This window comes from Zea mays, chromosome 8, assembly GCF_902167145.1.
Source record: "Zea mays cultivar B73 chromosome 8, Zm-B73-REFERENCE-NAM-5.0, whole genome shotgun sequence".
NCBI lineage: Eukaryota > Viridiplantae > Streptophyta > Magnoliopsida > Poales > Poaceae > Zea > Zea mays.
In genome coordinates this window covers 100,212,784-100,236,626 of record NC_050103.1, presented here as the reverse complement: position 1 = coordinate 100,236,626, position 23,843 = coordinate 100,212,784, and positions in this window count along the sequence as shown.

The window sequence follows — 23,843 nt, the reverse complement described above, 5'->3', positions numbered from 1 at the left end:
ACAAGAAGGTTTACAAGAAGGCCAAAGGCGAAGCACACCTTGGAAAGGAGTGGGATTCGGATTGCTCTTCGTCCGACTCCGACGACGAAGGACTCGCCGCCACTGCCTTCAACAAATCGGCCCTCTTCCCAAACGAGCATCACACTTGCCTCATGGCAAGGGAGAAGAAGGTAATCACTTGTAATGCTAATACTTATGATTCTTCTAGTGATGATGAGTATAGTGAGGATGAAATAGATTACTCTAGTTTATTCAAGGGATTGGATAGAACTAAGATAGCTAAGATTAATGAATTGATTGATGCCTTGAATGAAAAGGATAGAATCTTAGAGAAACAAGAAGATCTTTTATATGAAGAGCATGATAAATTTGTTAGTGCACAAAATTCACTTGCTCTAGAAGTTAAAAGAAATGGAATGCTTTCTTGTGAACTTTCTACTTGTAATGAAACCATTTCTTCTTTAAAAGGTGAAATTAATAATTTAAATGCTAAACTAGAAGTAGCAAGTAAATCTAACTCTTGTGTTGAACATGTTGAAATTTGCACTAGGTGTAAGGATGTTGATATTAATGCTTGTTGTAAACACTTAGTTTCAATTTCAAAACTAAATGATGAAGTGGCTAGTCTTAATGCCCAACTTAAGACTAGCAAGAATGAATTTGATAAGCTGAAATTTGCAAGGGATGCCTACACGATTGGTAGACACCCCTCAATTAAGGATGGACTTGGCTACAAGAGGGAAGCCAAGGACTTGATAGGCCATAAGGCTCCTATCTCCGCCAAGGAGAAAGGGAAGGCTCCTATGGCTAGTAGTACTAAAAGGAACCATGCTTTTATATATAATGATAGGAGACAAACTAGAAATGCTTATAGGAGTTATAATGCTTATGATGATTTTGACTCTCATGCCATGTTTGCTTCTAGTTCTTCCTATATGCATGGTAGAAATATGTCTAGGAGAAATGCTATTCATCATGTGCCTAGAAAGAATATTATTCATGCTCCTAGGAAAGTAGTGAATGAACATTCTACAATTTATTGTGCTTTAAATGCTTCCTTTGCTATTTGTAGAAAGGATAGGAAAATAGTTGCTAGGAAGTTAGGGGCAAAATGCAAGGGAGACAAAACCTGCATTTGGGTCCCTAAGGATATTTGCACTAACCTTGTAGGACCCAACATGAGTTGGGTACCTAAGACCCAAGCCTAAATTTGCCTTGCAGGTTTATGCATCCGGGGGTTCAAGCTGGATTATCGACAGCGGATGCACAAACCATATAACGGGGAAGAAGAAGATGTTCACCTCCTACGTCAAAAATAAGGATTCCCAAGATTCAATTATATTCGGTGATGGGAATCAAGGCAAGGTAAAAGGGTTAGGTAAAATTGCAATTTCTAATGAGCACTCAATTTCCAATGTGTTTTTAGTTGAGTCTCTTGGTTACAATTTGCTATCTGTTAGTCAACTATGCAATATGGGATATAATTGTCTTTTTACAAATGTAGATGTGTCTGTCATTAGAAGATGTGATGGTTCACTAGCTTTTAAGGGTGTACTAGACGACAAGCTTTACTTAGTTGATTTTGCAAAAGAAGAGGCCGGTCTAGATGCATGCTTAATGGCTAAGACTTGCATGGGCTGGCTATGGCATCGCCGCTTAGCACATGTGGGGATGAAGAACCTTCACAAGCTTCTAAAGGGAGAACACGTGATAGGTTTGACTAACGTACAATTCGAAAAAGATAGACCTTGTGCAGCTTGTCAGGCAGGTAAACAGGTGGGAGGAGCGCATCACAGCAAGAATGTAATGACCACATCAAGACCCCTGGAACTGCTACATATGGACCTCTTCGGACCCGTCGCCTATCTAAGCATAGGAGGAAGTAAGTATGGTTTAGTTATTGTTGATGACTTTTCCCGCTTCACTTGGGTGTTCTTTTTGCAGGATAAGTCTGAAACCCAAGGGACCCTTAAGCGCTTCCTCAGGAGAGCTCAAAATGAGTTTGAGCTCAAGGTGAAGAAGATAAGGAGCGACAACGGGTCCGAGTTCAAGAACCTTCAAGTGGAGGAGTTCCTTGAGGAGGAAGGGATCAAACACGAGTTCTCCGCTCCCTACACACCACAGCAAAATGGTGTGGTAGAGAGGAAGAACAGGACACTGATCGATATGGCAAGGACGATGCTTGGAGAGTTCAAGACCCCCGAGTGCTTTTGGTCGGAAGCTGTGAACACGGCTTGCCACGCCATCAACAGGGTCTACCTTCATCGCCTCCTCAAGAAGACTTCGTATGAGCTACTAACCGGTAACAAACCCAATGTATCGTACTTTCGTGTATTTGGGAGCAAATGCTACATTCTAGTGAAGAAGGGTAGAAATTCTAAGTTTGCTCCCAAAGCTGTAGAAGGGTTTTTATTAGGTTATGATTCAAATACAAAGGCGTATAGGGTCTTCAACAAATCATCGGGTTTGGTTGAAGTCTCTAGCGACGTTGTATTTGATGAGACTAATGGCTCTCCAAGAGAGCAAGTTGTTGATTGTGATGATGTAGATGAAGAAGATGTTCCGACGGCCGCTATACGAACCATGGCGATTGGAGAAGTGCGGCCACAGGAACAAGATGAACGAGATCAACCTTCTCCCTCAACAACGGTGCATCCCCCAACTCAAGACAATGAACAGGTTCATCAAAAGGAGGCGTGTGATCAAGGGGGAGCACAAGATGATCACGTGATGGAGGAAGAAGCGCAACCGGCACCTCCAACCCAAGTTCGAGCGGTGATTCAAAGGGATCATCCCGTCGACCAAATTTTGGGTGACATTAGCAAGGGAGTAACTACTCGATCTCGATTAGTTAATTTTTGTGAGCATTACTCCTTTGTCTCTTCTATTGAGCCTTTCAGGGTAGAGGAGGCCTTGCTAGATCCGGATTGGGTATTGGCCATGCAGGAGGAACTCAACAACTTCAAGCGCAATGAAGTTTGGACACTGGTGCCTCGTCCCAAGCAAAATGTTGTGGGAACCAAGTGGGTGTTCCGCAACAAACAGGACGAGCACGGGGTGGTGACGAGGAACAAGGCTCGACTTGTGGCAAAAGGTTATGCCCAAGTCGCAGGTTTGGACTTTGAGGAGACTTTTGCTCCTGTGGCTAGGCTAGAATCAATTCGTATCTTGCTAGCATATGCCGCTCACCATTCTTTCAGGTTGTTCCAAATGGATGTGAAGAGCGCTTTCCTCAACGGGCCAATCAAGGAGGAGGTGTACGTGGAGCAACCTCCTGGCTTCGAGGATGAACGGTACCCCAACCATGTGTGTAAGCTCTCTAAGGCGCTCTATGGACTTAAGCAAGCCCCAAGAGCATGGTATGAATGCCTTAGAGACTTTTTAATTGCTAATGCTTTCAAGGTTGGGAAAGCCGATCCAACTCTTTTTACTAAGACTTGCGATGGTGATCTTTTTGTGTGCCAAATTTATGTCGACGACATAATATTTGGTTCCACTAACCAAAAGTCTTGTGAAGAGTTTAGCAGGGTAATGACGCAGAAATTCGAGATGTCGATGATGGGCGAGTTGACCTACTTCCTTGGGTTCCAAGTGAAGCAACTCAAGGACGGCACCTTCATCTCCCAAACGAAGTACACACAAGATTTGCTAAAGAGGTTTGGGATGAAGGACGCCAAGCCCGCAAAGACGCCGATGGGAACCGACGGACACACCGACCTCAACAAAGGAGGTAAGTCCGTTGATCAAAAAGCATACCGGTCCATGATAGGTTCCTTGCTTTATTTATGTGCTAGTAGACCGGATATTATGCTTAGCGTATGCATGTGTGCTAGATTTCAATCTGATCCGAAGGAGTGTCACTTAGTGGCTGTAAAGCGAATTCTTCGATATTTAGTCGCTACGCCTTGCTTCGGGATCTGGTATCCAAAGGGGTCTAACTTTGACTTGATTGGGTACTCAGATTCCGACTATGCTGGATGTAAGGTCGATAGGAAGAGTACATCAGGGACGTGCCAATTCTTAGGAAGGTCCCTGGTGTCATGGAACTCTAAGAAACAAACATCCGTTGCCCTATCCACCGCTGAGGCCGAGTATGTTGCAGCAGGACAGTGTTGCGTGCAACTACTTTGGATGAGGCAAACCCTCAGGGACTTTGGCTACAATCTGAGCAAAGTCCCACTCCTATGTGATAATGAGAGTGCTATCCGCATGGCGGAAAATCCTGTTGAACACAGCCGCACAAAGCACATAGACATCCGGCATCACTTTCTGAGAGACCACCAGCAAAAGGGAGATATCGAAGTGTTTCATGTTAGCACCGAGAACCAGCTAGCCGATATCTTTACCAAGCCTCTAGATGAGAAGACCTTTTGCAGGCTGCGTAGTGAGCTAAATGTCTTAGATTCGCGGAACTTAGATTGAATTGTAGCATACATGTGTTTATGCCTTTGATCATGTCCATTCTGCATTTTGTTGCTTCTTATGGTGCTCAAGTTGTACAAACACTCCCTGGACCTCACAAGTCCTTTTTGCAAGTGATGCACATATTTAGGGGGAGCTGTGTTACAACTTGACCCTTTGAGACTAACCATATGCTTGAGTTTGCTTGTTTTAGTCCCAATGGAGAATTGAAAGGGAAAAGGTGGACTTGGACCATGAAAGACTTCCACTGCACTCCGATGAGAGGGTAACTTATTCCAAGTTCATCTCATGAACTCTTATTGCCATTTGCTCTTAATTGAAGATTTTGGTGAGGCAATGGGGTTATAGAGCCAAGATTAATCCCGTTTTGGTGTTTGATGCCAAAGGGGGAGAAAATAAAGGCCAAAGCAATAAATGGATCAGCTACCACTTGAGAGATTTTGAAAATAGTAGAATAGAGCTTTTGGTTTGTCAAAACTCTTTTGTTGTCTCTCTTATCAAAAGTTGGCTTCTTGTGGGGAGAAGTATTGATTATGGGAAAAAGGGGGAGTTTTTGAAATCTTTGATCAATCTCTTTTGGAATGACTCTCTTTATGTTTCAACATGTGTGTTTGACTTAGAGATAGAGATTTGAGTTTGATTTGCAAAAACAAACCAAGTGGTGGCATAGAGTGATCCATATATGTCAAAATTGAATCAAAATAATTTGAGTTCTTATTTGAAGTGTTTTTGTACTTGTTCTACTTGCTTTATGTTGTGTTGGCATAAATCACCAAAAAGGGGGAGATTGAAAGGGAAATGTGCCCTTGGGCCATTTCTAAGTATTTTGGTGATTTAGTGCCCAACACAAGTGCTTAAATGTGAATTTATGCTCATGGATGGACAAAGTGCAAATCAAGAGTAAAGGTATGTTTCTAAGCCTTAGTACATTGGTTTTGTGTACTAATATACTTGTCTAAGTATTAGAAACAGAAAGAAGAAGAAAAGAAAAGAGGAGAAAAAGACTTGGCTGTGTGCAGCCAAGACTTAGCTCAGTCTGGCACACCGGACTGTCCGGTGGTGCACCGGACAGTGTCCGGTGCGCCAGGCTGGCTCGGCGTGAAGTAGCCGCTCTCGGGAATTCGCCGACGGCGTACGGCTAAAATTCACCGGACTGTCCGGTGTGCACCGGACTGTCCGGTGAGCCAACGGTCGGCCGGGCCAACGGTCGGCCGCGGAATCTACGCGCGACACATGGCCGGGCCAACGGTCGGAAGGGGGCACCGGACTGTCCGGTGTGCACCGGACTTGTCCGGTGCGCCAACGGCTCCCAGATCTGCAACGGTCGGTAGCGCCATTTTAGGAAGGAAATCGGGCACCGGACAGTGTCCGGTGTGCACCGGACTGTCCGGTGCACCCGACGACAGAAGGCAAGATTGGCCTTCCAGATTTGCTCTCAACGGCTCCTAGCTGCCTTGGGGCTATAAAAGGGACCCCTAGGCGCATGGAGGAGACACACAAGCAACCTTAGAGCATTCTTGATCATCCATACTCAGTCTTTGCGCATTCGTTTGTCATTCTTAGTGATTCGAGCTCCGTTCTAGTGAGAACTTTGAGATAGTCTTTTGAGCTCGATTCTTGGCCGTGTGTGTGCGCATTTTGCTGTGGATTTGTGTGTGTTGCTTTCCTCCCTTACTCCGAATTTCTTGTAAATCTCAAGTGTAAGGGCGAGAGGCTCCAAGTTGTGGAGATTCCTCGCAAACGGGATATTGAAAGGCAAAACAAAACACCGTGGTATTCAAGTTGGTCTTTGGACCACTTGAGAGGGGTTGATTGCAACCCTCGTCCGTTGGGACGCCACAACGTGGAGTAGGCAAGCGTTGGTCTTGGCCGAACCACGGGATAAACCACTGTGTCATATCTGTGTCTGATCTCTTGTGGTATTGTGTTTTGTTGAGACTCCTCTTTAGCCACTTGGCAATTATTGTGCTAACACTTAACAAGTTTTTGTGGCTATAAGATTAAGTTTCACAGGATCACCTATTCACCCCCCCTCTAGGTGCTCTCAGGATGTCCAGCGAGTGCTCGGCGACATCCCTCGGTATGCCGGGCATGTCCGAGGGACTCCACGCGAAGACGTCGGCGTTCACGCGGAGAAAGTCGACGAGCACTGCTTCCTATTTGGGATCGAGCCCGGAGCCAATCCGAACTTGCTTGGAGGCGTCGCTGCTGGGGTCGAGGGGGACGGACTTAACCGTCTCCGCTGGCTTGAAGTTGCCGGCATGACGCTTCACGTCTGGCACCTCCTTAGAGAGGCTCTCTAGGTCGGCGATGAGGGCCTCGGACTCGGCGAGGGCCTCGGCGTACTCCACGCACTCCACGTCGCATTCGAACGCGTGTTTGTACGTGGGGCCGACGGTGATGACCCCGTTGGGGCCCGACATCTTGAGCTTGATGTAGGTGTAGTTGGGGACGGCCATGAACTTCTCGTAGCAGGGCCTCCCCAATACCGCGTGGTAGGTTCCTCGGAACCCGACCACCTCGAACGTTAGGGTCTCCCTTTGGAAGTTGGAGGGTGTTCCGAAGCAGACGGGAAGATCGAGTTGTCCGAGGGGCTGGACGCGCTTCCCAGGGATGATCCCATGGAAAGGCGCAGCGCCCGCCCGGACCGAGGACAGATCGATACGCAGAAGCCCGAGGGTCTCGGTGTAGATGATGTTGAGGCTGCTGCCTCCGTCCATGAGGACCTTGGTGAGCCTGACGTCGCCGATGACGGGGTCGACGATGAGCGGGTATTTCCCCGGGCTCGGCACATGGTCGGGGTGGTCGGCCTGGTCGAAGGTGATGGGCTTGTCGGACCAGTCTAGGTAGACTGGCGCCGCCACCTTCACCGAACAGACCTCCCGGCGCTCTTGCTTGTGGTGCCGAGCCGAGGCGTTCGCCGCTTGCCCACCGTAGATCGTGAAGCAGTCGCGGACCTCGGGGAACTCTCCCGCCTGGTGATCTTCCTTCTTGTCGTCGTCGCGGGCCCTGCCACCCTCCATGGGTGGCCCGGCCCTGCGGAAGTGGCGCCGAAGCATGACGCACTCCTCAAGGGTGTGCTTGACGGGCCCCTGGTGATAGGGGCACGGCTCCTTGAGCATCTTGTCGAAGAGGTTGGGACCTCCGGGGGGTTTCCGAGGGTTCTTGTACTCGGCGGCGGCGACAAGGTCCGCGTCGGCGGCGTCGCGTTTCGCTTGCGACTTCTTCTTGCCCTTCTTCTTGGCGCCGCGCTGAGCTGACGCCTCGAGGGCATCTTCCGATGGGCGGCCCTGGGGCTGCTTGTCCTTCCGGAAGATAGCCTCAACCGCCTCCTGACCAGAGGCGAACTTGGTGGCGATGTCCATCAGCTCGCTCGCCCTGGTGGGGGTCTTGCGACCCAGCTTGCTCACCAGGTCGCGGCAGTGGTGCCGGCGAGGAACGCGCCGATGACGTCCGAGTCGGTGATGTTGGGCAGCTCGGTGCGCTGCTTCGAGAATCGCCGGATGTAGTCCCGGAGAGACTCTCCCGGCTGCTGTCGGCAGCTTCGGAGGTCCCAGGAATTCCCGGGGTGCACGTACGTGCCCTGGAAATTGCCGGCGAAAGCTTGGACTAGGTCGTCCCAGTTGGAGATCTGCCCCGGAGGCAGGTGCTCCAACCAGGCGCGAGCGGTGTCGGAGAGGAACAGGGGGAGGTTGCGGATGATGAGGTTGTCATCGTCCATTCCACCAAGTTGGCAGGCCAGACGGTAGTCCGCGAGCCACAGTTCCGGTCTCGTCTCCCCCGAGTACTTTGTGATAGTAGTCGGGGGTCGGAACCGGGTCGGGAACGGCGCCCGTCGTATGGCCCGGCTGAAGGCCTGCGGACCAGGTGGTTCGGGCGAGGGACTCCGATCCTCCCCGCTGTCGTAGCGTCCCCCACGCCTTGGGTGGTAGCCTCGGCGCACCCTCTCGTCGAGGTGGGCCCGACGATCGCGGTGATGGTGCTCGTTGCCGAGGCGACTCGAGGCCGTAGGCGCTGTGTTGCGCGTGCGCCCGATGTAGACCGAGGCTTCCCGCATGAATCGGGAAGTCGCGGCATGATGTTTCGAGGGGTACCCCTTCCTTCAGGAGGCGGAGCTCTCGGCCCGCCGGACCGCGGCGCCTTCCAGGAGATCCTTGAGCTCTCCCTGGATTCGCCGCCCCTCGGTGGTTGATGGCTCCGGCATCGCGCAGAGGAGCATTGCTGCTGCAGCCAGGTTCTGGCCGACCCCACTGGATGCGGGTGGCGGCCTGACCCTGACATCGTCGGCGATGCGGTGCTGGAAGCCCTGGGGTAGATGACGCATTTCTCCGGCCGGAGGTTGGCCCGCCCATGCCTGCCCGACGTCCCGGCGGATTGGCTCGAGCGCTCCTGCTCCCTCGTCGAGCCTGGCCTGCACCCCGCGGATTTGCTCGAGTTGTGGGTCGTGACCCCCCGCCGGAACGGGGACCACGGCTAGCTCCCGCGGGATGTCAACGCGAGGCACCGGCCTAGGGAGATCACCGTCCTCCGACATGCCGAGATGGTTGCCTTCGGAGGGACCCCCTAGATCGACGTGGAAACATTCGCAGCTCGGGCCGCAGTCCTCGTCGCCGAGGCTACGGCTACCGTCGGAATAGTCGGAAAGGCAGCAGTCGCATGCGGTCATGAAGCCCCGCATGGCACTGGGGTTGCCAAGTCCGGAGAAATCCCAATGGAAGCTGGGCTCGTCGTCTTCCTCGGACCCGGAGGGCCCATAGGTCGAGACGTCCGTCAGCCGGTCCCAAGGTGACCGCATACGAAACCCCAGAGGGTTCGGATTCGCCTCTACGAGAGCGTCCGCCAAAGCGGAGCCACTAGGCGGGTCGAGGCTAAATCTGAAAGGCGTGGGATGGGAATCGGTCGGTACCTCTTGGTCGACGGGCGGTGATGAGGTCACGTCGGGGGCTGACTGCACCGTCGTCTCAGGTACGAGGGCGACACCCAGCAAGCCTTTCGCGAGCGTGCTGGCGTCGTCCGTTTGCTTGGGATTGACGTGTCGCGGGGAGACAGCGCTCGTCTTCGTCTCAAGCGCGAGGCTGATGCCCGGCGCGCCCCCCGTTGGAGTTCTGGCGTTGTCGACTCGCTCGACGGCCGACGAGGCGCCGCCTCCTGCTTGGCCTTGGTTGCCTCGCCTCCTCCTCCTCCATCGACGGGGAAGAGGACGGGGCGAGCTCGAAGGTTGTTCTTCCACCACGTGGGGAAGACGTCGTCGATCCCGCTGCCGGCGAGCGGACTGTCGGCCGCCATTGTCGCTGTCGCCCGGCGGTGGAAAGAGTATCATGTCGTAGCTGCCGTCGAGGGACATGAACTCAAGGCTCCCGAAACGGAGCACCGTCCCGGGCCGGAGAGGTTGCTGGAGACTACCCATCTGGAGCTTGACGGGAAGCTGTTCGTCAACACGCAGCAGACCCCTACCTGGCGCGCCAACTGTCGGCGTTTCGAGACCGGGGGGTCCCTGAGCCGACGAGTGAAGTGTCGCCGTGTGCCCCAGCCCAGATGGGTCGACGCGAGGCTGAGCGCGAAGGGGGGAAAGCGAGGAGGCCGGAGATGGGCGAGAGAGAGGTGGAAATCTCGCGGCCTTCGTGTTTGTCCCGTGCCCAGGTCGGGTGCGCTTGCAGTAGGGGGTTACAAGCGTCCACATGGGGGAAGGAGCAAGCGGCCTTATGCGAGCGCCCATCTCGTCCTCGTCCCCGAGCGGCCAACCTTCTCTAGGAGGGCCCTGGCGTAAGGAGAGGGTCCAGGTGTAGCAGAGTGCTACGTGTCTAGCGGAGGAGAGCTAGCGCCCTAAGTACACACCATCGTGGCGGCCGGAGAGATCTTGGCACCCGGTTTGTGTGGTGTCGTGGCCGTCGGAGGAGTGCTGGAGCCTGACGGAGGGACAGCTGTCGGGGCCATCGAGTCCTTGCTGACGTCCTCTTGCTTTCGTAAGGGGGCCAAGAGCCGCCATCGTCAGGGAACGTGCGGGGCGCCATCATCGCCTATCTGGCGGAGCGAGCTAGATGGGACGCCGGTCTTGTTCCCCGTAGCCTGAGTCAGCTTGGAGTAGGATAATGATGGCGCCTCCTGTTAACGTGGTCGGTCCGCGGCCTAGGTTGGGCGATGTGGAGGCTTCTCTGAGGTCGAGGTCGAGTCCGTCTTCCGTGGCCGAGGCCGAGTCTGAGCCTCTGGGTCAGGCGAGGCGGAGGCCGTTGGCTGAGGCCAGGGCGGAATTTGAGTCCTGGGACCGGGCGAAGCGGAGTTCGTCGTCTTCTGGGGCTGAGCCCAAGTCCAAGCCCTGGGTCGGGCGGAGCGGAGTTCGCCGTCTTCCGGGGCTTAGCCCGAGTCCGAGCCCTGGGTCGGGCGGAGCGGAGTTCACCGTTTTCCAGGGCTGAGCCCAAGTCCGAGCCCTGGGTCGGGCGGAGCAGAGTTCGCCGTCTTCCGGGGCTTAGCCCGAGTCTGAGCCCTGGGTCGGGCGGAGCGGAGTTTGCCGTCTTCTGGGGCTTAGCCCGAGTCCGAGCCCTGGGTCGAGCAGAGCGAAGTTTCCTATGGTGCGTGCGGCCAGGCCTGACCGCCTGTCAGCCTCACTCTGTTAAGTGGCACCGCAGTCGGAGCGGCGCAGGCGACGCTGTCTTTCTGACAGACCGGTCAGTGGAGCGGCGAAGTGACGGCGGTCACTTCGGCTCTGTCAGCTGAGGGGCGCACGTCAGGATAAAGGTGTCAGGCCACCTTTGCATTAAATGCTCCTGCGATTTGGTCGGGGTTGCTTCTTGGCGAAGACAGGGCCTCGGGCGAGCCGGGAACGTGTTCGCCGCTGGAGGGGGGCCTCGGGCGAGGCGGAGATCCTCCGGGGTCGGCTGCCCTTGTCCGAGGCTAGGCTCGGGCGAGGCGTGATCGAGTCCCTCGAATGGACTGATCCCTGACTTGATCGCACCCATCAGGCCTTTGCAGCTTTGTGCTGATGGGGGTTACCAGCTGAGAATTAGGAGCCTTGAGGGTACCCCTAATTATGGTCCCCGACAAGTAGTAATAGTAGTAGAATAATGTAGTAGTAGTTAGTAGTATAGCGTAGTGTAAGTAGTGTAGTAGTGTAATGTAGGTAATGTAATGTAGTTAAAAAAGGGAAACAAGGCTGACTCATAATGAGTCAGTCTTTGAGTTTGTGAAACTTCCCTCCTTTATGTAATGAAGGACTCTGGTTACCCCGAGTGCAGATTTGCCCTTTTGCTACTTCTTCTTTATAACCGCTTGACAGTTCATCCTTGCATCTAGTGCCGCCGACGTTTTTAGAAATAACCACCGAGCGACAGCTGATGACATCGGCGTTTTTAGAGGTAGCCGTCGAGTCATATTTAAATCTGCCGGTGTTTTAGAGGTAACCATTGGGCGATAGCTCATGATACTGGTGTTTTAGAGGTAACCACCAAGTGACACTTGACACTACCAGCGTTTTAGAGGTAACGTCGAGTGGTGCTTGATACTGCCGGTGTTTTAGAGGTAACGCCGAGCCGAGTTAGATGTTGCTGGAGTTTTAGAGGTAACTGTCGAGCCATGCCTGAAGTTTTACTTTCCCGAGTGATGACTTGGCACTTTTAGAAATAGCACCTGACCCGGGAAAGCCCCATTTATACTCGCGCTGATGTGCATTTTGATTTCTGTGCCCTAATTTCATATTTTCGCCTCGAACCACTCATCTACTTCCCTAGGATATTGCTCCTATCCGTTCCGTCGTCAAGATTGCGATGGCACTGAAGCGGAAGAGGCAAAGTTCCGCCGTGGCCATCATTCCCCCCATTGACCCCAACAGTAGTTGCCTTTCGTGGGTAACCATATGTCCATTATCTCAGAGTTCGATCTTCTTCACCTTGTCGATGTTGGGGTTTTACTGCCGAAAGAGATCTGCTCTAGGTGAATTTGTCGCGGGGTCACAGTTCCAACAGAAGACACCCATGAATCCGTCATCTATGTCCCTTTCCTCATTCGCGGCCTTGCTCTTCCCATCTCTCCCTTCTTCTGCGGCCTCCTTGATTTCTACGAATTGAATTTGACCCACTTGAACCCTAATTCTGTCTTGCAAGTTTCCATCTTTGTTCATCTGTGTGAGGCCTACCTCGGGATTCTCCCCCACTTTGGCCTCTGGAAGTATTTGTATCATTGTCGGCCTGGAATGGCAGGGGGATAGCACCAGCTCATTGGTGGTGCGAGTCTGGAGATGCGTCGCGGGAGGAAGATGGAGTACCTCGACATCCCTCTTAAGGATAGCATCAAGGGGTGGCGTCTCGAGTGGTTTATTGTGGAGAACCTCTGCCAGTCTCTCCCCCCTCGGTCAGGGAGGCAGTCGAACGTCCACACTTCGAGCTGGGTAGAGTCTCCGACTCCTTCGAAGATAGCAGAGGCTATAGTTCTGCTTACCGAGATTTGCTTGCTGAAGGATAGAGGTCTAACTGATGAGGCTGTGGTTGTTGATTTTATCTTCAAGAATATTCAGCCTTTGAAGGATAGGGCATACCCTGCTTATCTGTACAGTGGCATCAACGACTTCACTCGGGTTACGAATAAGAAAATCCCCACCGCAGATCTGATGAGCCGACTGAATATGATCTTGAGGGGTAAAGTTTCAAATGCTGGTGCTCCTGTGGCCTATTGTGCCTGGAATTTGCCATCACTTAGGCCATTTTTCGAGTTTGTGTCCAATCCTCCTGCTCGCGATGGTAGTCTAGGCCTTAGAGTGCGACCCTCTTCTAAGGATATTGAGGCTCTGATCGCTCCACTTCAGAGTCTTCTAGAGGATGAAAGATAGACTCATTTTGAGATGTCGGTCAGCACTGATGACACGGAAATAAATGCAGTGCTTAGTTTGCTGGCCGGGGAATCGTCCGACTCAACCCATGCCGAGCCAATGGCTATCACAGATGGGCAAGAACTTGGTGAAGTGGTGAGGGCCCGGAAACCTAAAGGCGCCCACCCAAAGCATCCACGCCGAGTGAGTCGACCGACTGCTCCTGTTGTGGAAAAAAGGAAGAAGAGGCGACTTCGGCGACTATCATGCTTGGACTAGGGCGCAGGTCCCTCTGCTCTATCTCCAGATGAAATGCCAGCAGAGGCCCTTCCCGAGGTTGATGCCAAGGGTTGTGATTGCATGCAAGCTGCTGCTTTCATGTTTGATGAGGACGAAGAGGAGGAAGAAGAAGTCCCGCTGATCCAAAAGAACAGCATGCATTATAGAGGTAGCGAGGGGGGGGGGTATGACGTCCCTTCTCTAGCTCTGTCAGCTCTTGTCAGTCTTCAAGGACTTTCCATATTAGATTTTGAACAAGCACTAGAGGAAGTCATCCCCGAAGATATGCTGTCAGAGCCAACTGCTGGTGATGCCCCGGCTGTCTGTTTAGAGGTCCTAGACGGCGGGCTTTCCTTGCTCGACTCCGCTGGGCAAGAGGTAACCCGTGCGGTGTCTCGCTCATCGTCGACTTTAGAGGGAAGTCTTCAATGCGAGACGCTGGTCTGAGTCATCCGACTCCCATGGAGGTGACTGAGGAGCCTTCAGCTTTAGAGGTGGCTACTGCAGAAGATCCAGCCCCCGATGGTGGTGCCGACAGTTACCCAGCCCTCGAGGGTGTTGCCGGTAGTGATCCGGCCCTGGTGGGTAGCGCAAACTGCAACCCAGCCCCCGAGGGTGTTCAGGTGAGCTCTCCTTCCCACACCTCTATGGACGTCCATGTCGGGTCGTCCCCACCTCGGTTCGATGGGGCGACGACGGTGCGTGCTTCCACAGTTTTAAATGAACAAGTCGCCTTAGAGGTCGGCAAGCTAGATGCAAGAAGCCTGCTATCTGCTGGCGGGGCTGAGATCGCCCCTGATAATGCCCTTCAACATGTTCCTGCTGATCATTCCCCATCAAGCCATGACATAGCTCCTCCTGCCTTGGGTCTGCCATCGTTCTGTAACACCCGGATTTAAGGAACAAAGCCGGGTGCATCTCATATATGCGCCAGAGAAGACAACACATATAATAACAGAGTGCATAAAGATAAATGTCATAAATATCATAAATGTACTTATTACATAGTGGAAGTCTTACAAAAATAAATGATAAAATAAGCGAACTAAATATTATTCCCTGGCGCCACAAAGCTGACTGGGAGACGCCACCTAGATCAAGTCGAAAGCCTCAGTGTTAGGCGGCTCCTCTTCGACCACCTGTTCTTCTCCTGTGGGGGGTGTGAGACAGCAAGAGTGAGCTCACATACGTTCATAGCTCAACAAGTTGTGGAGAATAATGTGCTTGAACTCACTAAAGGTGGGAGTTCAAGTGAAGTGTAAAGCTGATCAACAAAATGAAGGCTGAAGCTGAGCATTGCTTGTATAAGTTGGTCCAAATTTTATTAGTAGTTACTAAGTATAAGTAAATACCAAACCTTAATAATAATAAAATAAATAATCTCAATGCGATGCAAATGACAAATTGAGTTTTAATTCCATAGATTAATCATGTGAGGGTCCGAGCTGCTCATGACCGTGAGCACGGCTAGTATACCAGTTTTACACTCTATAGAGGTGCGCATCTTTACCCACAAGTCATGTTACCCATCTGCCAAGATACGACCAATCCCATACACCTCTACTGAGGAGGCGAGGCAGGGTAAACCTACGAGGCCTTTACAAAGTTCCACTAGCTTCAGAAAACCCGCTACAGTTTATAGGAAGCTCCAGTGCAGGAATCCCTCGTTTGACCGCCATCGCAGCAAAATCAACCCAAGGACCTCCCTACACTGACCACTCCCCTACTGCCTTGCCCCTTTCGGGTAAGGTAGTCATCCACTAGCTTTCCTAGTTAATCAACCAAGGGCGTCCCATTAAACCCTAGTGGTAGCACTGTTTTCCCGGGAAGTCGCTCCATGTTCTCATTAACATAATGATCTTAACATGAACAATAATAATAAACAGATAATAAAAGTATAATCATGAATAGTGTATCTCCATACCCAAAACCACATAAAGCAATAGCATGTACTACTCAAAATATTTCAATGGTAAAACAAGGTATAAAGATAACCAAAACTGGGGTAACCTAAAGGATCCCATCAAAATTAACCTATGCAGACCATTATGAATAATAAGAACATGGCTGGGTAAAAATAAGTGATCAAGGGCACAACTTGCCTTCAATGAGCTCCTGCTCAGCAACTTCTACCTGCTGAACCTCAGGATCCACAGTGGCTTGCTCGTCTACTCGCATCAACACAATACATACATAGTATAACAAAAATTAACATCACACCAAACATGTAAATAAAATACACAATAATAATCTACACATTAAAACAAGAACCTAGGAACAGGAATCATTAATTTTGGAGTTATGGATTTTAAGTTATGAATTTCCAAAGGTTTAATGTGCTTGAAATGGAATTAAATGAGAAATAAATTTTCTTACTGTTTTCATGCCAAAACAGAGACTCTTGGTGATAAACAATAATATTATAAAATTATAGAAATTGGAATGGGTTAATTTGGACTAAGTATGCATTTTATATGAATTAAGTAAGTTCTAGCCCTTATTTTCATATTAAAACCCCATCTTAATTAATATTCTCTGATTTTATAACATTATGGACTGGGCCTCAATTTCGTAAAAGGTCAGGGGGTTCTGGCGTAAGATTATCAAGACTCAGAGAATAGGAAATGAGGACAGCGGGTTGAATAGGTACAACCCCGGGGTCTCTTTAACAAAATATACTCGCAAAGGGGTATCGTCTAATATCAACCGTAGGATTAGATTCTACAGCTCACATTAAATCGTTCTGGTGCTTAAAGCTACTTCACTCAGAGCCGTTGGATCCACGATCCAAGGCCGAGCACTCGCCACGCGCCTGATCAGATTCGCCCGTTAGATTAACGATCAACGGCCCTGACTAAAAGGTGTATGTGATCGATCCTAAAGCGTAGGATTGAATCGGACGGCTCTCATTACCCTCCCCGAATCGGTATTTCCCCAGCTAACCTAGACCGCAGATCGTGAAATCAACGGTTCCAGGGGCGTCACCATTCCCCCCACCGAGGCTGAACACGACGATGAACGCGACCGCAGCCGCGCGCCTCACCGGCGATGGCATTCCGGCGACACAGTTTCAAATTCCTAACTTTTGCCTAGCGCCGAGTCTACAGGAAATCAAGGTGGTTCGAGTGGGGCGACCCATACCTTGGATTGTTGCCCAGGTTGTAGTGACCACGGCGGGGCGCTAGTTTGGCAGAAATCGCCACTCCGATGAGCAATCGCGAGGTTATAGTGACGTCAATGACAAAATTGATGATGGTCGAAGCTTCTAGAGTTCACGGCGCAGCGACCAAATGCTCCACGATGGCCCGAGTGTCCACGGTTCTCGAGTTCAACGGTAGCGGCGAGTTTCTCCCGTGCGGTGCGTGCGGTGTAATGTTGGTGGCGAGAAGTTGGGGATAAAGAGGGGAGAGGGGAAAGAAGCGCACACATTCTACTTGTACCTAGTCCGGGTGGGAGACCGGGTTAGTCCACGCCCGCGAATTCTGTGGCGGAGGAATCGCGACACCGTATTCCACGGCAGGTGGGCGGAGCTGATGGACGTGGGGAGTTAACAGTGGGGCCCATCCGTCAGTGGTCGAAGTGGGGAGGAGCACGTGCGTGAGGGGCCGACACGGTGTCCCCACTTGTCGGTGCCACGAGGGGATCGGTAGCGCGGGAGTGAGTTAAACGGGCTGCCAGAGGGAGATGCCAGTGGGCCGAGCAGGCCTATTTCTGTACCAACGCAGATTTCTCATTCCTTTTCCTTTTTCTTTTCTTTCATTCCCTTTTCTTTCTTATTTTTGAATCCCCATTTAAATTTCATATTTGTGGTAAATTTGCACTCAAAATAATTATTCATCTTGAAAATACTAGTGTGGTATTTACTTATTTATGAATTTATTTTATAATGTTTCTTTCTCCTTTTCCATTTAAATCCCAAATTCAGGGCTAGGGTTTACTCTAAACCTTCGACTCATTATAATATTTTTATTCATGTTATTATTGTTTTAAATGCACACACAAACAAAATTCAATTTGATGCAATGATTTATTTGTGTCTTAGTGAAGATTTGCTTATTTTTAATCATGAGTAGTCACATGTGATGATAAATAGAGATACTCATACATAATATAAAGGAAAACAATTTCTCCTTTTATTTGGTTTACAATATTGAGTATTACACGTTCCTCTCCAATCTTCAGGTGAGTCAACCTCTTGCCTTTTATTGCTCATATTAGTGAATTATTTTTCTTATGCTCATCTATCTTATCATCACAGGCTTTGGTTGATGGAATGTCTACCCAGCTGAGGTCATGCGGTGCCACTGTTCCAGAAGAAGCTCTGTCTCTAATGCAGTGGAACCCATTGCTGCTTCAGAAATAGATTGCTGACTTGAAGGCGTCGAACGCTGGTTAGTAACCTTACAGCCTCCTTAGTTGTTTTTATTGATCTTCGTATTCTTAGACATGCCTCCCATTGCAGCTGCATCGTCGGATATAGCCCAACGGTGCTCTTATCTTGAGGAAAAGTATTCTCGAAGTCGGGCCGAGTTGATTCAACAGTGCTCTAACTTCGAGGAGAAATATTCTCAAAGCCAAACCGACTTGGCCCAAACCTCTGCTTCATTGGATAACGCGCATTCTTTGATTTCTTCCCTCAATTCCTAACTTGACTATGAGAGGACGGTGCATGAGGTAAACTTCCTTAGCTGACTTTGTCAAGCTTATTGTTGTCTGGATGTTGAATGTTGTTTCTTGCTTGTAGGAGGAAAAACGAGCACTCGCGGCCTCTCGTGACAATCTGGACAAGTTATACCATGATGCCAGTAACTCCTTGATAATTTTGGAAAGGAGCCACCGCTTCACCATGTCAGACCTAGACCATCATCGTCACGAGCTGCAGGTATCCCAAGATGAGGTTTTGCGACTTAAACAGTTGGTGTCAACCAAGGACTCTGTCATCAAGGACCTGCGTGTCTCCAAGAAACTCGTTGCACATGAGCTAGAGGCCGCTCGACTGGCTACCAAAGCTTCAGAGGACAACTGTGCTATCTTGAAGATTCAGTGCGATAAGGCTATGGATAAAGCCATTCGCGCTGGACATATCTTGATGAGGAGGCCCGACGTCGTGGTGCCTGACGATATTGTCGCTGATGTTAAGGCTGCGCCCGATGCCTTGAGTCGTCCTTCCTCTTCTGTTGCTCGTGTGAAATACATTACTAGCAAATATATTTCGATGCAATGATGTCATGCAGAACATCCGATGTAGTATGAAATATGTGTATGTTATAGTTATGTTAGAACTCGAATATTTTGCAAGTAGGGCGCCAGAATATGCCCCTGGTACCAGCAAGTAAAACGTTCCTCTTTCTCTGAAGGGTTGACTATTGTGCTTTTAGGGTACAGCGATCACCCTGAACAGTCGTGAAAACAAGTGCACAATGCCGGTTTTGAGTATATTCCTGATTCAGGCCGATCGTCTGGTCATTAGGGCATAGTGGTCGTCCCACAATAAGCGGATGCGAATATACCGCACCGACTTAAGTCATCGCCGACTTAAGTCGGTTGTTCTGTTAGTAGGGTATAGTGGTCGCCCTGAGTCTAGTAAGCGTGAGCATGTTGCACCGTCTTAAGCCATCACTGGCTTAAGCCGATTGCTCCGTCAGTAGGGTATAGTGGTCACCCTGAGTCAAGTAAGCGCGAGCATGTCGCACCAACTTAAGCCATCGCTGGCTTAAGCCGATTGCTCCGTTAGTAGGGTATAGTGGTCACCCTGAGTCAAGTAAGCACGAGCATGTCGCACCAACTTAAGCCATCGCTAGCTTAAGCCAATTGCTCCGTCAGTAGGGTATAGTGGTCACCCTGAGTCGAGTAAGTGTGAGCATGTCGCACCGACTTAAGCCATCGCTGGCTTAAGCCAATCGCTCCGTCAGTAGGGTATAGTGGTCACCCTGAGTCGAGTAAGTGTGAGCATGTCGGACCGACTTAAGCCAGCGACAGTAGGGTATAGTGGTCACCCTGAGTCGAGTAAGTGTGAGCATGTCGCACCGACTTAAGCCATCGCTGGCTTAAGCCGATCGCTCCGTCAATAGGGTATAGTGGTCACCCTGAGTCGAGTAAGCGTGCTGATTTCAAGCCTAGTCAAGTCGAGGTCAGCTGAGAGTCAAGAATCTGAATGCCTTTGAAAACAAAAACTTTATTGATGATGAAGTCCCCTAATTACAGAGTATAATGTTTCTTTGGGAATCTTTGAGGCCTTGCTAAGGATAGAAATTTCTGAGATGTTCTATGTTCCATGAGTTCCCTACTTCCGTGCCATCCATTTGAGTGAGCCGATATGACCCTGGCCGAGTGACTTCTGATACAATGAATGGCCCTTCCCATAGTGGCGACAATTTGTGTCGTCCATCCCCCATTAGAATTCGGTGGAGGACCAAGTCTCCTACTGCGAAAGATCGGTGCCGCACGGCTTTATCATGGTAGCGCCTTAAGGTCTGCTGGTATCTAGCTGACTGAATTACTGTGTTCAATCGCTCTTCTTCCAGCACATCGATATCCTCTAGCCTGGTAGCTTATGCTTCAGCTATGTTTTCGAAGACCAACCTCAGTGCCTCGAACATGAGGTCAGCGGGTAGCACTGCTTCTGAACCATAAACCATGAAGAACAGAGTATTTCCATGCAGAGCTCGACTAGGTTGAGTTCTCAAGCTCCAAACCACATATGGTAGCTCTCTGATCCACTTTCCTGCAAGCTTTTCATTTTTGTCGAACACTTTCTTCCTGAGTGCCTCCAGTATCATCCCATTGGCCCTTTCCACCTGGCCATTGGCTCTTAGATGCGCTACTGATGCGTACTTGATCTGGATACTCTGTTGTTCACAGAAATTGAAGAATTCAGAGCTGGTGAAGTTGGATCCCAGGTCAGTGATGATGTTATTTGGTATCCCAAATCTGAATATTATATCTTGTATAAACTCCACCGCTTTGGCTGAGGTCAGGGAAGCGATTGGCTTGTACTCTATCCACTTTGTGAATTTGTCAATGGCAACCAGCACATGAGTATAGCCTCCCTGAGCCTTCTTGAAGGGTCCGATCATGTCCAGCCCTCAGCACACAAATGGCCATGTTATGGGGATGGTCTGCTATTGCTGTGCCGATAAATGTTGTTGTTTTGACAAGAATTGACAAGCTTCGCATCTCTGGACTAACTCGGCAGCCTCACTATTCGCTGTTGGCCAGTAGAAACTAGATCTGAAAACTTTCCCAACCAGAGTTCTGGATGCAACATGTACTCCACATTGCCCAACGTGGATTTCCTCCAATAGTTGCTTCCCAATAGTCGAGTGAATGCACTTCATGAGGACTCCTGTCGCACCTCTTCTGTATAGTGTGTCCCCTATGAGGGTGTAGTGGGCTGGCTGTCTTGCAATGCGTTTCGCTGCTGCTTTATCATCCGGCTCTTCTTCATTCTTTATGTATCTGATGATGGGCTCCCTCTAGTCATTGGGGTCCGACTTAGGTTGGCTCAGGGTGTTGCATTCTTCCGCTTGATCTAAGAGAATACTCGGGCGTGATACTTCTTGGACAAAGATCCCGGGTGGGACCTGGGCCTCACCGGACCCCAGCTTTGACAACGCGTCTACCGCTACGTTGTGCTCTCGTTCCACGTGATGGAACTCCAAACCTTCGAATTTGTCCTCGAGCTTTCGGACAGTTGCACAATACTTGCCCATAGAATTAGCCGAGCAATCCCAGTCTTTATTTATCTGGTTTATGACCACTAGTGAATCTCCGTACACCATTAACTTCTTAATGCTCAGTGACACGACGATGTTCAACCCATGGACCAGTGCCTCATATTCTGCTGCATTATTTGATGCTGGAAATAATAGCTGGAGTGCATACTTGAGTCGTTCTCCTCCAGGAGTAATGAAGAGGATTCCTGCTCCTGCTCCTGCTCCCTGCAACTTCAGCGAGCCGTCAAAGTACATTTTCCACACTTCGGTAGCCTCCAGGTTGTCTGGGACCTAATGTTCAGTCCACTCTGTTACGAAGTCAACCAGTGCTTGAGTCTTTATTGCGGTGCGAGGCCTGAACTCTATGTCGTGGGCTCCCAGCTCGCATGCCCACTTGGCTATTCTCCCGATGGCTTCTTTGTTGTGGAGAATATCCCCAATGGGAAATCCTATGACTACTATGACTTTGTGGTCGTCAAAGTAGTGACAGAGCTTGCGAGCGGTTAGAAGTATCGCGTATAATAGTTTATAGACCTGGGGATACTTCATCTTTGAGGGCCCGAGAACTTCACTGATGAAGTAGACCGGATGTTGCACTGGATATGTGTGTCCTTCCTCCATCCGCTCGACTACTAACGCGGTGCTTACCACGTGAGTCGTGCAGGAGATGTATAGCAGGAAATCTTCTGCCGGTTGATTCGGCATGGCTTGGCGTGGTGGCTTGAGTACTGGTGGCATGGTCAGGAACTTTTTCAGTGCCTTTAGAGCCTCCTACGCCTCTACGGTCCACTGAAATTTGTCCACCTTCTTGAGCAATTTGTAGAACGGTATGCCTCTTTCGCCCAGCCTTGAAATGAACCTGCTAAGGGCTGCCATGCATCCAGTAAGCCTCTGCACCTTTTTCTGTGATTGCGGCGCTTCCATTCTCATGATAGCCTCGATCTTTTCTGGGTTGGCTTCAATTCCTCGGTGGCTGGCAATGAATCCTAGTAATTTTCCCGTCGTTACTCCAAAGACACATTTCTCTGGATTGAGCTTCCATCAATATTGCCTCAAGCTGTTGAAGACCAACTGCAAATCTTCAATGAAGTTTTCTGAGTTTTCTGTCTTTATTACCACATCATCAACATAAGCTTCTACCCGCTTGCCCCGGTGATCGGCTAAGCAGGTTTGAATAGCTCTCTAGTAGGTTGCTCCTGTGTTCTTGAGGTCGAACAACATGGAGGTATAGCAGAAAGCTCCGAACGGGGTGATGAATGCAGTCTTTTCTTCATCCTCCTTTGCCAAGCTGATCTGATGGTATCCAGAATAGCAGTACTTTATTATTTTTGAGTACAAGAATAGGATTTGCTAGCCACTCAGGATGCAGTACTTCTCTAATGAATCCTGCTGCCACTAAGCGCGCTAACTCAGCGCGAATAGCTTCTCTTTTGTCAGGCGTGAAACGACGCAGTCTCTGTCGAATCAGCCTTGCTTGAGGATAGACCTTCAATTTGTGCTCGGCCAGTTATCTTGGGACTCCCGGCATGTCCGCAGGTTGCCATGTGAACATGTCTTGGTTATCTTGCAGGAACTGGACGAGCGCGCTTTCCTATTTGTCGTCAAGGCTGGAGCTGATGATGGCGGTCTTGCGTTCGTCAGCGAACCCTAAGTTGATCCTCTTTGTCTCCTCAATCGGCCGCATGGAGGTCACAACTTGAGTCTCATTCGCAGGTATCGTGAGATCTTCTTCAGGCTTTGAGTTCACCTGTGCGGAGGAAGTCGTTGGTGGTTTAGTGGTGAGGGCCGCCTGGATGGCTCCTCGAAAGCATTCCACGACGCCTTGGAAGTCAGCGCACACAGTAATGATTCCTTGAGGCCCTGACATCTTCAATATCATGTATGAATAGTGTGGAATGGCCATGAATTTCGCCAATCTTGGCCTGCCGATGATGGCGTTGTATCCACAGTCAAAACTCACCACCTCGAACCTCAGGCACTCGATTCTGTAGTTTTCTGGAGTTCCAAAGGTAACGGGCATGTAGATGTGCCAGAGCGGGTACTCTCCTTCGGTCAACACAATGCCGAAGAAAGTGGTGTCTGACTCGGTGAGTGTTGGGGGCTTGTTCTCAAATGCTAAGAGTTAAGAACAAGGCAACACAGAGAATGTTAAGTGTTAAAGTCCTTCGTCCTCCACAACATTATATCCCTTCAGGATATAAAGAATTTCGGACGAAGGTTACGAAGGACGTACCTTCGTGAGCATAATAACGAGGGACGAAGTATTCATATAAATCATGAGATATAAAATAAACATTTAAATGTTATCATAGAATCGTCTCCATTTTTTATTATCATGAACGAATATAAATGACTTCAAATTATAAATGTACCTTCGGTCCTGAAGAAGGCAAAAATACAAGTGTGAAGCGAAGGCAAATGACAGGTTCGCGTGAACAGTACAGGGGTACTATTCATCTATTTATAGACACAGGACGCAGCCTGTGACGAATTACAATTATGCCCCTTACAAAAGTTTACAACATTGACTCAGACCTTTATGGATAAAAAGGTCATTCTATCTCTATGTCGGTTTGTAACGCCGAAGCTCCATAAAAAGGGGCCTTCGGCAGTCTCCTGGGGACAACTTCAGT